We start from the raw sequence: 15746 nt of genomic DNA, 5'->3' as shown, positions 1-15746 counted from the left end.
TTAAAATTGTATTTAAGATTTTTTTTCCCCCCTATAATAGTGATTTTTTTTTCTTTTCTGGCCAAGCATTCTACATGTAAATGTTAGGCTACTCTGTTTTTACTGTCTTATTCTTATGGCCTGTTGAATAACCAAATTTTGTAAAGTGTGGGGTTTTTTTACATAAAAGTACAATATTTCTTCAGAAAAAAATAAAGTGGCGTCTTCTATAAGAATATAAAGTTTATTTTTGTAATAAAAATTGGGAAGTAGTTCTTTGATACACCAATGTACAATGCAATGTAAAAGGTAAGATGTTCCCTTCTGTGTTAACTCTGAAGTGTTAATGCAGTTGATCCTGGAACAGTGCAGGGGGTTAAGGGTGCTGACACTCCACCTTTGCCCAGCACACAGTCAAAAATCTGTGTATAACTTTTGACTCTCTCAAAACTTAACAATTAATAGTCTACTGTTGACCAGAAGGTTATCTGTAACATCAACAGTTGCTTAACACGTTTTGTATATTATACATTTTATACACTGAGTTGTTACAATAAAATTAGCTACAGAAAAGAAAATGTTATTAAGAAATCATAAGGAAGAGAAAATACTTACCAGTATTTTTTGAAGAAAATCTATATATAAGTGATCATGCACTATTGAAATGCATGTTGTTCAAGGGTCAGCAGTATTTAAGGCCCAGCCCAATTCTTAGAGAGTATTTTTGTTACTAGATTTTAAGGCTCTTAAAATGCTTTAGGTGGAATTTTTTAGGTTAATTTTGGGGGTTTTTTCAGTCTTCATGGGTATGCAAAGAACACAAAGGCATTTTTTTCTTTCAAACTTCAGTGGTGTGTTTTTAGTTGAATTTAAGTAACTAAATTGAAGTTTAGGTTAAAGTAACTCAAATAAAATATTATGTTTTTTATTTTATTAAATTTATTGGGGTGACATTGGTTAATAGGGTCATAGATTTCAAGTGTACATGGCAGATCATGTATCTCCACATTATTTAAACTGCTTCATACTTCAGGATATGAATAGTGAATGAACTTTCTAACACAATAGTTTGTGGTTAGAAAAGATCCTGTCGATCTATTTAACATTATATGGGAAATATCACAATTCAGTGAATATTTGAAAGTATAATTTAGTAAAAATTATCATTTAGTAAAAAAAAATTTAGTAAAAAAAAAATGTGTGTATGTTTGAGGATTAGTTGAAATACTTTATGTAATTATATTGTCCCTGCTACTGGCCCATTCTAGAATATTTTTTTATTGTTGTATAGATTTTTTTGAGGTGGAAGAGTATATGGGAAGCCATAGTAAAGATCTTTGAATTGATAACCTGTTAATATCCCAAACGGAAGGGAGGAAGTTTGTCAGTAACAATAGAATAGTCAGTCATCTTGTTCTTTTAAGTAGGAGTGATGTTTTGGACATAACAACATTTCATTGCCCTGACATTTTTTCCTGTTTTTCTCAATCATAGCAACTCACCATTCCTTGGGAAAAATAAAAACAGCTGATTTCTAAATACCTTAGTATTTATTATATTTAGTATGTTATATATTTTGAAATTGAAATTTTTAGTTTTATATCCCTTATTCTTTTAGTTTACAATAACTGAATATGAACTTTATTGTGGTAACTTTCTACATAGTGAACATTTAAATGCAATGCCTTTTTAGTCTAGATAAAGTTATTTTGGTTTTACCTTTCTTTGTGTTTCTCTGGTAGTTCTTAAAGGGCTGCTCTGTGTTAGTTGTGGGGGCGGTGCAAGGGGACAGGTATGGAGAAGGGTGGTATTTTAGAAAGCAGGCAGAGGAGGAATGATAGGTAGAAGTTGCCTCATTCTTACTTTTAAATCAGAATAGCTCTGCTTGCTTTTATTTTTTGGGCATTTTTCAAAATGTATTTAAAGAAAGGTTTCCATAGTATACAAAAGGCTGGGAGCCACTGCTTTGTTTTTTATGATTTGTCAGTTTTCATATCACAGCTAAAGTGAATTCTTCTATTTTCAGGTCAGACAATATCAGTTCTACTTAGTGTTGTTAATATTTCAGTTGTATTTCTTGCAGATATTTTATTTATTTTGGTATAAAGCTTTTGACTTACCCAAATAGGAATTGATATTGTGCATGCCAAAGCTCTAGAAGATTGGCATCCCATTATCTGCTTTTATTTATTTTTATTTTTTAAATTAAGTTGATTTGGGTGATGTTGGTTAATAAAATTTTGTAGGTTTTGTACACTTCTATAATGTATCATCTGTAAATTGCATTGTGTGTTTACTACCCAAAGTCAAATCTTCCATCACCGTGTTTTTGACGCCCTTTACCCTTTACTACCTCCTTCCCTCTGATAACCACCATGTTGTTTCCTGTGTCTGAGTTTTTGTTTGTTTTTCCTGTTTGTTCATTTACTGCTTTCAGTTTTACATACCATATATGAGTGAAATCATATTGTTACTGACTTTTCCATCTGACTTATTTCGCTTAGCACAATATTCTCAAGATCCATCCATGTTGTGGCAGTCTTTTCTTATGGCTAAGTAGTATTCCATTGTATATATGTATGTACCACATCTTCTTTATCCAGTCATCTATCAAGACACACTTCAGTTGTCCCCATGACTTGGCCATCATGAATAATACTTCAGTGCACATAGGGATGCATGTATCTTACAAATACATGTTTTCAAATTTTTCAGGTGGATGCCCAAGAAGAGGGGTAGCCGGGTATATAGTAACTCTAATCTTAATTTTTAGTATAAGGTAAAGAATACTGAAATTGGATTCATATCACTATGAGGATAACTATTTTATTAAACAGTAGAATTCTGCCTCTAAGTGTACTGTTTTGTAATATATATTTAATTAACTCTGTGGAGCCTCTTTGGTTGAAGATGGGGTGAGGATTTGAACCACCTCCACAATGGCCTCAGATTTCTTCCTTGAGTCTATATATCACAATTTGAAAATGAAATCACAGATATTCTAATTCTTGTATTTTAGATATTTCAGAACTTGATTGTCAAAATGTATGAATATTTCATGTTGGAGAAGTGCATATCACATAAATTTCCACAATACTTCTAAGGTTGCCATAGCTAGTAATTTTAGTATTTAACAATCTTCATTGCATAATATATTACTTGGAGTAGAAAGTAGTATATCTATAGCCAAGTACTAATTATTCAGTGTCTGATTGTGCACTTTGAGAGTTGCTCATACTTGTTTCTTCTTTTATCTCTTCTCATATGCATATACCTTTTTAGGCATTTTAGTTGGTCTCTAAAAAAGGGCAAGGAAAATAGGTGACACTGTAAGTCATTTAATTATTAATTGCAGGGGTGGATCAAGGGGGCAAATTTTAAGGAGTCAATCACTCTCAAGGTTGTGTAATACTTGTAGGACACTGAGAGTTAGTGCCTTCTTAAATTTTGTACCCTAGGCACCCACTGATCTCTTCCTGGCTTCTTTGACTGTTTGACATGTACTGTCAAAAAGTTTTATGGAGAGCAATTTGGGAGTCGCCGGTCTATAGATTCAAATTTTACTATGTGTCAGAATCCCAAGGTAAAACAAATTATCCTGCACCAGTCCCAGATTTTAATTCAGAAGATCTGGTTGGGCCTGAGTATGTACAAATCTGAGAATACCCCAGGTGATGTTTATGTTGCTAATCTGGGCACTACACTAGAACCACTGGTGTAAATTAATACTCTTTGGGTTGGTAAGGGTTTATTTATATCTTTCAGGCTATAGGTATAAATGATAAGGTAGAAATTGAAGGCAGTTATATTTAGTAAAACAGAGAGGGAGAAGTCCTAGAAAATGTTTTACAATAAAATCAGTAGAGGTAAAAGTCTATTCAGTCATTTGTTTTGTTTTTCTTTTTTATTGAATTATTGGGGTGACACTGGTTTAACAAAATTATACAGGTTTCAAGTGCACAATTCCACAACACCTCATCTGTACACTGTACAGTGTATTTAGAAGAGTATGACATGAAAATAAATCTGCACTGATACATGCAAAAAATGAACTAGACCACCTTCTTATGCCGTACACAAGAAAAACTCAAAATGGATTAAAGGCTTAAACGTGAGACTCAAAATCATAAAAATCCAAGAAAAAAACATAGGCAGCAAAACTGGGGAGATTTCTTGTAGCAATATATTTTGTGATATGTAATTTCTGATTTCTGATCATTTGTTTCCCTTGGGCAAGAAGAAATAAGCAAAACTTTCGTAGTTTGATAGTTCCATTTGACTGATACATCAAGAGAGAGCACTATAAATTTAAATGTGAAATAGCAAATATAAGTAACCCTAAAAGTATTGAGAGTGATTATATCCAGGGAACAGAGCTAATAGGTGGAAAAGGATTACAAAAAGATAATTGGTTACTTTGATATATGCCTTTTGCTTTTATTTGACTTTAAGATTATATACATGCATCCTTTGATATTCTGCAGTTTATTTTAATAAATTTTAAGTGCAGATTTGTTTATTTTATAAATTTTGATTGAATTTACTGGGGAGACATTGGTTAATAAAATTATATAGGTTTCCAGTGTACAATTCTGTAACACATCATCTGTATATTGTACTGTGTGTTCACCACCCTAGTTCAAGTCTACTTTCATCACCATTTATCCCCTCTTTACCCACTTCTATCTCGCCCATCCCCCTTTCTCTCTGGTAATCACCATACTGTTTGTTGTCTGTGTCTATAAGTTCTTTTGTTTTTGCTTAATCCTTTCACCTTTTTCACCAAGTCCCCACCCAAGCCACCCTCCCCTCAGACAGCTGTCCGTCTGTTCTCTATGTCTGTGGGTCTATTTCTACTTTATTTTATTCATAAGATTCTACATATGAGTGAAATTATATGGTATTTGTCTTTCCCTGACTGGCTTATTTCACTTAGAATACTTTTTAGATCCATCCATGCTGTTACAAAAGGTAAGATTTCCTTCTTTTTTAATGGCCCAGTATTACTCCATTGTGTAAATGTACTACAGTTTTTTTATTCACTCATCTGCTGATGAGCACTTGGACTGCTTCCAAATCTTGACTATTGTAAATAACACTGCATTGAACATAGGGATGCATACAGGGAAAGGCAAAAGTAGATTTACAGTTGTTCATGTGGAAAATAATACAATAATTAATAAATAATAATACAAGAATAAACTCTGTTTCATGTACTCATAACTGTAAACCTACTTTTGCCCTGCTTTGCATACTCTTTCATATTAGCATTTTCGGTTTCTTCAGATATATTCCCAGCAGTGGAATTGCTGGGTCATAAGGCAGTTCCGTTTTCAGTTTTTTGAGGACTCTCCACGTTGGCTGCGTCAGTTTGCATTTGCATCAACAGTGCATGAAGCTTCCCTTTTCTCCACATCCTCGCCAACACTTGTTATTTATTGATGACAGCCATTCTGACAGGTGTGAGGTGATATCTCCGTGGTTTTAATTTGCATTTCTCTGATCATTAATGACGGTACACATCTTTTCATACGTCTATTGGCTATCTGTATGTTTTCTTTGGAGAAGTGTCTATTCAGGCCTTTGCTCGTTTTTTAATTGAATTTTTTTGGTATTGAGCTTTATAAGTTCTGTTATGGATAAACAAGAATTTCTTTACTGTCCTCACAGTTTTTGGATTAAATCAGCAAGCAAACTTTATAATATTACTACCTTTAATATTGCTTATGGCTCAACCAAGTAGGCACTGTGCTTGTTTTTTTGCTGTTTGTTTTCATGGAATTAATAATTTCATAGGGTTTAAAATTTTTTTCTTTGTATGTATTGTTAATTCAGCTCTCAGTAAGTTTTTACATGGTCAGATTTATCAGTTTATCTTCCAGTTTCATGTTTTAGAGAATCAAGACTGGACTTTTGTTCCAGTCTTGACTGGTCACTTTCAAAACCTGCCTTCCTGTCTTTCTCATCATGGGACTCCCCTTAGATTCTTTCTTATGTTTGACCTTCTATTTCCTGGATCTAATGAACTCTTGCTTTTGGATATATGCCTTCATTTTGTTAGAGTCATGAAAGACTGAATACAAGATAAAACTTCAAAACCTTGTATTTCTGAACACTGCCTTTATATTTTCTTTAAATTTCCTTTTTATCCTCACTCAAGGACATTTTTCCTTTTTTTTTTTTTTTTCTTCTTTTGAGCGGGAGGAAGGGAAGGAGGTAAGGCAGTGGTGGGGGTGGGAGAAGATATGATTGAGCTATGAGAGATAAACATTGATTGATTGCCTTTTTGTACATGTCTTGACTAGAGATCAAACCAGAAACCTGGGTGCAGTTTTGGTTCACAGGATGATGCTCCTACCAACTGAGACACACCCTCCTAGGCTGTTCACTTGTTTTAAATAATTAAACATAAGCACAGAATTCTAAGGCAAAAAATAATGTTTATCTGAAATTTTAAGGCTTTTTTTCTTTGTCTTCTAGGTTTCAGTAGTTCGATTGAAAAGTCTAGTATCATTCTGATTGTTAATCCTTTTGTTCTCCTCTATGGAAGCGTCTGTTCCTTCTCCCTGGTGTTAAGAAATTAACCATATTGCTTTTAAGAAATGTCCTATGCTTTAGTGTGGGTTTATTTTTGTTTATTTATTTATTTTTTATTCTTTGTGGTGGGTATTTGGTGAGTCCTTTTCTATCTCGTGGTTCTCGATTTTTGTTTTGTTTTTTTTTTATCCTTACTCAAGGACATTTCTTCTGTGCTTTTAGAGAGAGGAAGGGAGAGGGAAAGGAAGAGAAAGAAACATTGCTGTGAGAGGGAAGCATTGATTGGTTGCCTCCTTACTTGCCTAGATAGGGGATCACAGGTGCTGGACTGGGAATCGAACCCTCAGTCCTTTGGTTACGGGGATGATGCTCCAGCCAACTGAGCCACATCAGCCAGGGCTTATGATTTTCTATTCTGAGAAAAAAATTTGTGGTGTTTCTTGATAATGTAAATCTTTGTTTTTCTAGTATTACTGTCATGTGATTTTGGAGTTCCAGTTAGGGTCTCTAATTGTCTTATCTAATTGTTTATACTTTCTTTTCCAGCTCTAGTTTCCAGGAGGTTACCTATTTTTTTTTAATTCTTTATAGAATTTTTAAAGTTCTTCTATAACATTTGGCTATGGAGCTCTTTTTATTTACTTCGTAGACTTCTTCATTGGACACCTGATTGAGCTTTGCATCTCTTCCTTCCCTTCTCATGGTCTGGGTATGTTTCTTGAAAGGAGAAACCTCTGATCTCTTGCAGAGCTGGCTGTACAATGTTTTTTCAGTTGGGGGTTTGTGGGTAAAGTAGGGGTTTTAAAGTGTGGGGTTTTTTGGGGGGTTGGTAACTGTACTTTCTGAACGTACAACTAGTGCCTCTATTTTTAGACTCAAGGCTGCCCCTACTTTCCAAGATAACCCCAATTTCTGAGTTTTTCTGAAATTCTGTGGTGTCTTGGCTCACTTATAGTATTTTATCCCTCCAGAGGCACTTAATTTTGAATTTCCACTGTAATACAAGGTCAGTTCAGTCAGCTTACGGTCTTTCAGGAATTTATTGACATCTACATCCTCTGTTCTCTTCCCTCCCTTTTATTTTGTCGTGATGGTCAATACCGCCCTTATTTTTTTTTTTAATTTTATTTTAATTTATTTTTTCAAATACATTTGTCTCTGCCTACCCCCCACCACTTTCCCTTGACCCCTCCCTCCTTCCCTCCCTCAGCTCTTCCCCTTTGGTTTTGTCCATGAGTCCTTGCTATATGTTCCTTGACTTTCCCCTTCCCTTTCTTTTCCTGCCCCCTCCCCTTCCCTCTTGTCTCTGTTGGTTTCTTTTCCTTTCAGTGTTGCTGGTCTTATTTTCCTTGCATCTTTGTATTGTTGGTTAGGTTCCACTTATAGGTGAGATCATATGGTATTTGTCTTTCGCCCCCTGGCTTATTTCGCTTAGCATAATGCTCTCCAGTTCCATCCATGCTGTCATGAAGTTTAGTAGTTCTTTTTTTCTTTCTGCTGCATAGTATTCCATTGTGTATATGTACCATAATTTTTTGATCCAATCATCTACCAATGGGCATTTAGGTTGCTTCCAACACTTGGCTGTTGTAAATTGTGCTGCTATGAACATTGGGGTGCCATAGGTTCTCTCCTATTGGCGTTTTGGTATTCTTAGGGTATAATCCCAGCAGGGGAATCACTGGATCAAAAGGCAGTTCCATCTTCAGCTTTCTGAGGAAATTCCACACTGCTTTCCACAATGGCTGCACCAGTCTGCATTCCCACCAACAGTGTACTAGGGTTCCCTTTTCTCCACAGCCTCGCCAGCACCTGTTGTTTGTGGATCTGTTTATGATGGCCATTCTGACCGGTGTGAGGTGGTACCTCATGGTGGTTTTGATCTGCATTTCTCTGATGGCTAGTGATGCTGAGCATCCTTTCAAATACCTCTGTGCCCTCTGTATCTCCTCCTTGGAAAAGCATCTGCCCAGGTCCTTTGCCCATTTTTTGATTGGATTGTTTGTCGTCTTGGAGTGGAGTCGAGTGAGTTCTTTATATATCTTGGAGATCAAACCTCTATCTGATGTATCATTAGCGAATATATTTTCCCATATGGTTGGCTCCCTTTTCATTTTGCTGATATTTTCCTTCACCGTGCAGAAGCTTCTTATTTTGATGAGGTCCCACTTGTTTATTCTTTCCTTTATGTCCCTTGCTTTAGGAGACATATCAGTGAAAAAATGGCTGCGTGGGATATCTGAGAGTTTCCTGCCAATGTTCTCCTCTAGGACTTTGATGGTGTTGCGACTTATATTTAAGTCTTTTATCCATCTTGAGTTTATTTTTGTGTATGGTGTCAGCTGATGATCCAATTTCAATGTTTTGCATGTAGCCGTCCAGCTCTCCCAACACCATTTGTTGAAGAGGCTATTATTGCTCCATTTTCTGCTTCTGCCCCCTTTGTCAAATATTAGATGTCCATAGAGACCTGGACTTATTTCTGGGCTTTCTATTCTGTTCCACTGGTCTATGGGTCTGTTCTTGTGCCAGTACCAGATTGTTTTGAGTATAGTGGCTTTATAGTAGAGTTTGATGTCCGGTATTGTGATCCCTCCTACTTTGTTTTTCTTTCTCAAAATTGCTGAGGCTATTCGGGGTCGTTTATGGCTAATATTTTACTGTGATTTGTGGAAAGGATCGTTATCTTATGTATACCATTTTAATTATATATATTTTTATCTGGCTGCTCCAGTGGAACAATAACACTAATTTTTTAGGTAACAAAATGCTGTGTAAATGTCAGGAGACATTCTTATGTGGCAGTACTCATCACACTAGGATATTTTAGATTTTCTTTTAGATATAATTATATTTATAAGAAGACAAGAAATATATAACCTTGTGCTTAACTCTGATGTGAATTGCATACTTCAGAAGTTCATTTAGAGCTTTTTAGTTTTTAAATCACTTGCTTCCCTTTCGATAAGCTGTAGCTTTACCTTTTCTCTTCTGACTGTTGACATTTTGATTCCTCTTAATTCATTTGGGGATTTCCCTCTTCTTTTTTTTTTTTTTTTGTAAAGCTGATTTATTACAGTATTAGAATTTTTTCCATAAATGCTCATGGAGCCATTATACTGGTTATCTAAAATAGGGTTTTTTTTTTTCAGTACTTAGAGTAATATAATTCTGGTAATTCTTTCCTAACTATGACCTTGAATTTAGTCTTCCAACCAATTACTGCAAGCTCTTGCTGTTTTAACCTAAGTATTGATAGTCGGCAAAGTGAGTGAGTGGAAAATGTAATAGGATTCTAGTTGGTTATTGATGGTTAGTAGATAATAACAAGAATTACCATATCAATTTAGAGTATAGCTTTTATTTTTAACAATAACAGTGCCATCTAGTAGCTTATGAGAAATTATTTAGTATTTATTTAGTGCAAGCAGCATGTAGTTTGTCAGGAGATGTATGTTTGAGGTCCCAGAGACCTCAAAAACATTAAAATTCCTTGGAGCTTTTAAATACACTTTTGTTCAATTGACTTATAGGATTTGATGCTTTTTAAATAGTCATTCAGAGTATATGTGGAATAAAGAAAGGCTTATTAAAACAAAGTGCTATTTTCAACATATAAGGTTGGCATGTAAATTGGTAATAAACTATATAATACACTAAGTTTAGGTATTTGTGGGTACATAAATTGAAACAGTCTTTTTAGGTAGCAGGTTTGTTATATCTCCCAAAATTAAATATACATACCTTTGACCCTAAATTCCTTTTGAAGGAATTTATACTAGAGTTCTAGACAAAGTATGTATGAGGATGCGCACCACATCACTTTGTGATACAACAAATACTTCTAACCACCTAGTTCGCTACTAAGTATCCACCAGTAGGGAACTACTTGATTAAGTTATTGTATATACATATTATAGAAGACTAGTTATTAAGAAGAATACATATATTTATGTGCGTGTGTGCTCATTCATATGGAATGATGTCTAGGAGTTATTAGATTAAAACACAAGAATGAGGTCATTTATTAAAAATTATGCTTGCACTTGCATACACATAGAACTAAACTACATGGCATACATGGACATACATTGATGTTCTTGGAAGTTCATGCAAGGAACCATGAACTTTTTTTCTTTTACTTTTCATTTTCAGTTTTTCTATTCAATTCTTTTTTCCTTTGAGCAGTTATTCCTTTAATTTTAATTAAAACATTTTTAAGAAAACATTTCTCAGTACTACAGTAATATTATAGTTATTCCATTAACCATTTGTAAAATAATTTAAATGTTTTATTATAAAACTGCAAACAACTTCTTTAATTATTGCTTTTTCCCATGAAAGATTGGCAAAATTTAGACCACTAATATTTACATTTCAAGCTTATTAAAATAAATGCTAATTTTTTTCCTGTTTGAAATATGTACTCTTAAACTATAGGTTGAAACTAAGAGGACTAATTCCAAATTTTAAAAGTAAACTTTGAAAGAAACTAAATTATTCAAAATATATGTTGTTATATTATAGATTTCATAAAATATTGTTCAGGAATTTCAGAACAGGTTAAAAGCTTTGCACATTACAGAACTGCAGGTATACGAGGCCACACTAGCCCCCATGCCAGCAAGGAAAACAATGAAATGACAGCTCCAGTGTTTGGAGAGAGGCTGTTAATGACAGCTTATTCCTTTATGATTTCAACTCTTGACAGAATACAGGTCTGCTGGTTGCATCAATGGCAGATATATCATTACCTTCTGGCCCTGTCATGAGTGAATTGGGAGGAAAAAAACACTACATGCAGTTTGGAAAATCCAATTACCTTCTAGAATTTTGGTCACTGTTTCTGAGATACATGTGATTAAGCCATTCTGTGATAGCTCTTTACATCTAGATTGTCCTCTAGTTAACTAATTAATTAACTAATTAAGCACATACTTTTTATAGTCAAGTGGAGAGCTAGCTCTCCACAGCATAGAGCACCTTTATATCCTGACACCATCCCAAGCAAAATACTACCAGGCCTCCAATGGTTAATATTTATTCCTCTACCCGTGTTTCTACCTAACTGCAAATAACTTTTAAAGTAGACGTAGATCTTTTAACTAACTGCAAGAGAAAAAACATTAGATTTTAAAACAATTAGGCACCATTTTTACATGAGAAAATATTGGTTATAAATATAATTCTATAATAATGTAGTCTTTCTGTTTCTCAATTACATGCATATTTGAGGTATTAGTATTAATAATAATTAATATTTTTGTCTACCCAAGGAGCAACTGTGGAGACTTAGAGAAAGAGAGAGTGTAGGTTTTGAAAGTATGTCAAAAGCCTTGGGGTTTGTATATGATCAGAATTTCAATGGCAGTTGAGATGAATTTAAATGCATAGAAGGCAAACATAAAAATCTTGCTTAATTTCTGTCATGTTCTTTTTTGAATCACTGTGTGTTTTTCAAATGTGCTTTACTCTTGAGCTTTGTGCTATTATAGCCACGATCTGTATTTCTTCCCTTTTTATTTCATTTTAACTGCTGATCCCTTTTCTGTGGTTCTTCCTTTAATATCAGCTGAAACAGTTTGAATTGCTGAATCAAAGCTGTTTTGGGAGTGAGAAAGTGTGTAAGATTGTGCAGGGTGAGATTCTCTGGGTAGAAGGTAACAGCTCCTGCAGTTATAATCAATGCTGTGGACGCTTTCAAAGATTGAAGAGGCCTTGAGTTGCTCTGGGGTTAAATTTTTAAAATAACTTCCCTGGAGGAAAATGTCATCAATAAAATGGAATAATTAGTTGACAGTTCTTGAGTAGCCTAGATTTAACAAGAAAAGATTCAAGATAAGTCAGCTTTGCATTTTTCACTGTAATTTTAATTTCTTTTGGTTTTTAGCCTTTATAAACTTTTGTTCATCTTGAACATAATTTAAAAAAAATATTTACTTGTAGTATTTATCAGTTTAATCCCCTGAGTTACTTTAATTTGAAGAGAAGTAAGTGGAAAGAGTATCAGCTTTTACTAGTAGAAAATAGTATAAACTTACTTGGAATCATTGAGGTGGTAACTTAGGAATAGTAGGTTATTTGTTGAAGTATAGTTTGCACATTAGATTAAGTCACTAATCTTTAGATTAAATGTATTATCTTTACGTAATCACTAAAATAAGATTTTATAAAGAAAATAACGTTATGTGAATTTAAGGATAAATAATTATTAGTTTCTTGGGAAGTTGTTTTTCATGCTTTTGATATTTGGTGATGATTTTATTCAACTATTTATATGATGTAAATGAAAGGTATATTTGAAAATATTAATTTCTAGATAAATTACCTATTTCTATATATAATAGAAATTCTAACTAATGCCTAATTATAAGTTAAAAATTTAATCTGGAAAGGACACACTATTAATTACTTATTTTTTATTTGTAATATAATGTCCTTAAATTAAGACTGAATTTCAGCAGCAATTCAGGTTAGTAATAGGTCAGTATCTTAATTCTTTTTCCTGGACATAAAACAAATTGATACTAAAAATTTATAGTAAGGTGTTATAAGAATTAGGTGGCGTACATTGGCATACTTTGTATATTTAATATCATGGTTTTTTTTCATTTTTTAAGTTTTTTTATTTTTTCCATTATCATTTATCCCCCCATACCCTTTCCAACCACCCAGTCCCTACTTCCACCTGCAGATACCACACCATTGTTCATGTCTGTGAGCTCTTTTTCTTTTTTGCTCAATCTCTCTATGTCCTCACCAGCCCGCTCCCCAAGCTGCCAGTCTGCTCTCTATCTATGAGTCTGTCTCTCTTTTGCTTGTTAGTTCAGTTTGTTCATTAGATTCCACATATGAGTGAGATCATGTGATAATTGTCTTTCTGTGACTGGCTTATTTCATTTAGCACAATGTTTTCCAGGTCCATCCATGGTGTTTCAAAGGGTAAAATTTTCTTCTTTTTACGCCCAAGTAGTATTCCATTGTGTAAATGTCCCAGAGTTGTTTTATCCACTCATCTATTGATGGATACTTAGGCTGTTTCCAGGTCTTGCCTATTGTAATTAATGCTGCTATGAACGTGGGGGTGCTTATATTGTTTTGAATTACTCTTTTGGGATTCTTAGGATATATTACCAGAAGTGGAATTGCTGGGTCAAAGGCAGTTCTATTTTTAATTTTATATTTTAAAATAAATAAACTTTTATTAGTTTACTTCAATATCAATTAAATCAGTATCCCTAAACTGTAGGTGTGTGTTCAGGTGTCAGCAATCTTAGGAACTATGTGTTGCTTGTGTTTTATAATCCTTACAGAAAAGGTGAAGGTACCTTGTTTATTAAATGGATGCAGTACAGGGATGACTATGCCTCATGAAGCTTGAAGTAGTAGTAATAAAAAGTAATATTAATAAAAAATGAAAAGGACAAGTAGCATTGTATTAGTAAAAAGCACACAGTAGTATTGTGTTAGGTATACATCATGCAATTAAAAAAAGTGATATCATTTTAGGGACATTCACATTTTATTTTATTAGATCATAAGATTTAAGCCAATTTAGGTTAGAAGTCCCATATAGAAATCTATTAAATAGTTATAGCAAACTATTATATTTTCCCTAGAGTTTAAGTTGTAACGAACATGCATATGGTAATTTAAATTCTGAATGAAAGTATGTTATGTCACAATTTATCTCATATATCAAAACTGCAGAATGAAATACTCTCTTAACATCACTGGAGAATATTAAATATGTAAGGAGCTCTTCTTTGGCCTTTATTTCTGTAGTAACACAGTGATAATGATAAATAATACAAGTGTATCTCTTAAGAAAACTTAATTTAAAAATTATAGAAAATACTAACTGAGCAATTCAACCTTGCCTTTCTTTTTGATAAAGAAGACCATTGCTTTTTAAATAATTTTTAAATAATTTAAAAATTAATACAGTTCTTAAATTTTTAATGGTATGACTGAAGCTTTTAAAAGAGTTTTATTAAGTTGTCTTTATGCCTGTTTAAAATAATTCTATTAAATTGTTTTCTTTATGGTTATTTATAGAGATTGGAAACTTAATTAAAATTAAAGGACACAATTTAAAATATGAAGTTATTTGTATAGCATTTATGTATTTCTGTTATAGTGCAGCTGGAACATAGGATGTTAAATAATAACTCACTTTAATAAGAATCAGTTTGTATCTTTGTTATTAAAAATCAGTGTTTTAAAATATTTGTATTATATATACACACTTACAAATGTCTGTGTATGTTAAAATTCCAAATTACTAATCCAGTAGTGTTGATTTAAAAAAAAAACAAAAACATTGTTTGAAAGACTTGTCAATTCTGTTGGGAAATGAGTACTTGCTTATTCATACCATGGGCTGCATATTTGAATAAAATTATCTTTCTTACAATGAATTGATCTTGAAAATATTTAAGAGAACATTTATCCAGAGAAACACTTGCCAAGAATCTTTTCTTGTTTCTTGAATCTAAACTTGAGGAAAGTTTAATGTACTTATTAGTTTGCATTTTCTGATAGTAAGGAAATGGCTTTTCATTGAGTTTTTCATGCGCATTTACTTAATATTGTAATGTTTTGAAAATGTACTGCCCTTCCGAACAGTGTGTTGTTTGTGTTCAAAAACTTATGGAAGTTAAATATATCTATCAGAACATACAATTTATTGGTAATTGTCTTTTTCCCAGATATTAACAAATGAGAACATTAAAGCCCATATGGAGGTATGTAGTAGGTTATTTGCTGCTGCAGGCATTTTCCCTCCATCCAGGATGCATTTTTTTAGTTTCTCTCACTTTCTGCCTGTGGCACTGTATTGTGAAATTCAGACATGCTCTTCCCCTCCAAGGAATCTCAGGGGTGGAGAATAACTTATACAAAATTAATAAATGGTGTTGCTTTTTCACTATTTCCCATCCAAGGCAATTTGCAGTGTTTACTTTAGAAGAAAAAAATTGAGTTGTATAGGAATCATTTACAACAATATATTAACAAGTTTAAAGCCATGAGTCAGTTTTAAAAATGATATGTATTTTAAGATCGTCAATACTATGAACAATTAAGAATATTGACCCAGGAAATTCTTAAGCCTCCTCCTTTTATTATTTTGGTATAATAAAAACCGTAAAATTTAATTTTGAAAGTGAAAACCTAGTATAGTTTTTGTATTTTATGATGACTAAATTAAAAGAATTAGTCCATTTAGC

General features: G+C 33.2%; 1 protein-coding gene across 5 annotated transcripts in view; it reads left to right on the top strand.

Moving 5' to 3' along the window:
* Positions 1-15746, top strand: part of ARB2A (ARB2 cotranscriptional regulator A) — a 418904-nt gene that overhangs the window by 108605 nt on the left and 294553 nt on the right. The window lies entirely within an intron of this gene.

This window comes from Pteronotus mesoamericanus, unplaced genomic scaffold (assembly GCF_021234165.1).
Source record: "Pteronotus mesoamericanus isolate MK-2021 breed Mesoamerican mustached bat unplaced genomic scaffold, CSHL_Meso_final contig_50, whole genome shotgun sequence".
Classification (NCBI taxonomy): Eukaryota; Metazoa; Chordata; class Mammalia; order Chiroptera; family Mormoopidae; genus Pteronotus; species Pteronotus mesoamericanus.
Note: the sequence above shows the minus strand (reverse complement) of the source record. Positions and strands in the feature narration are given on the sequence as shown.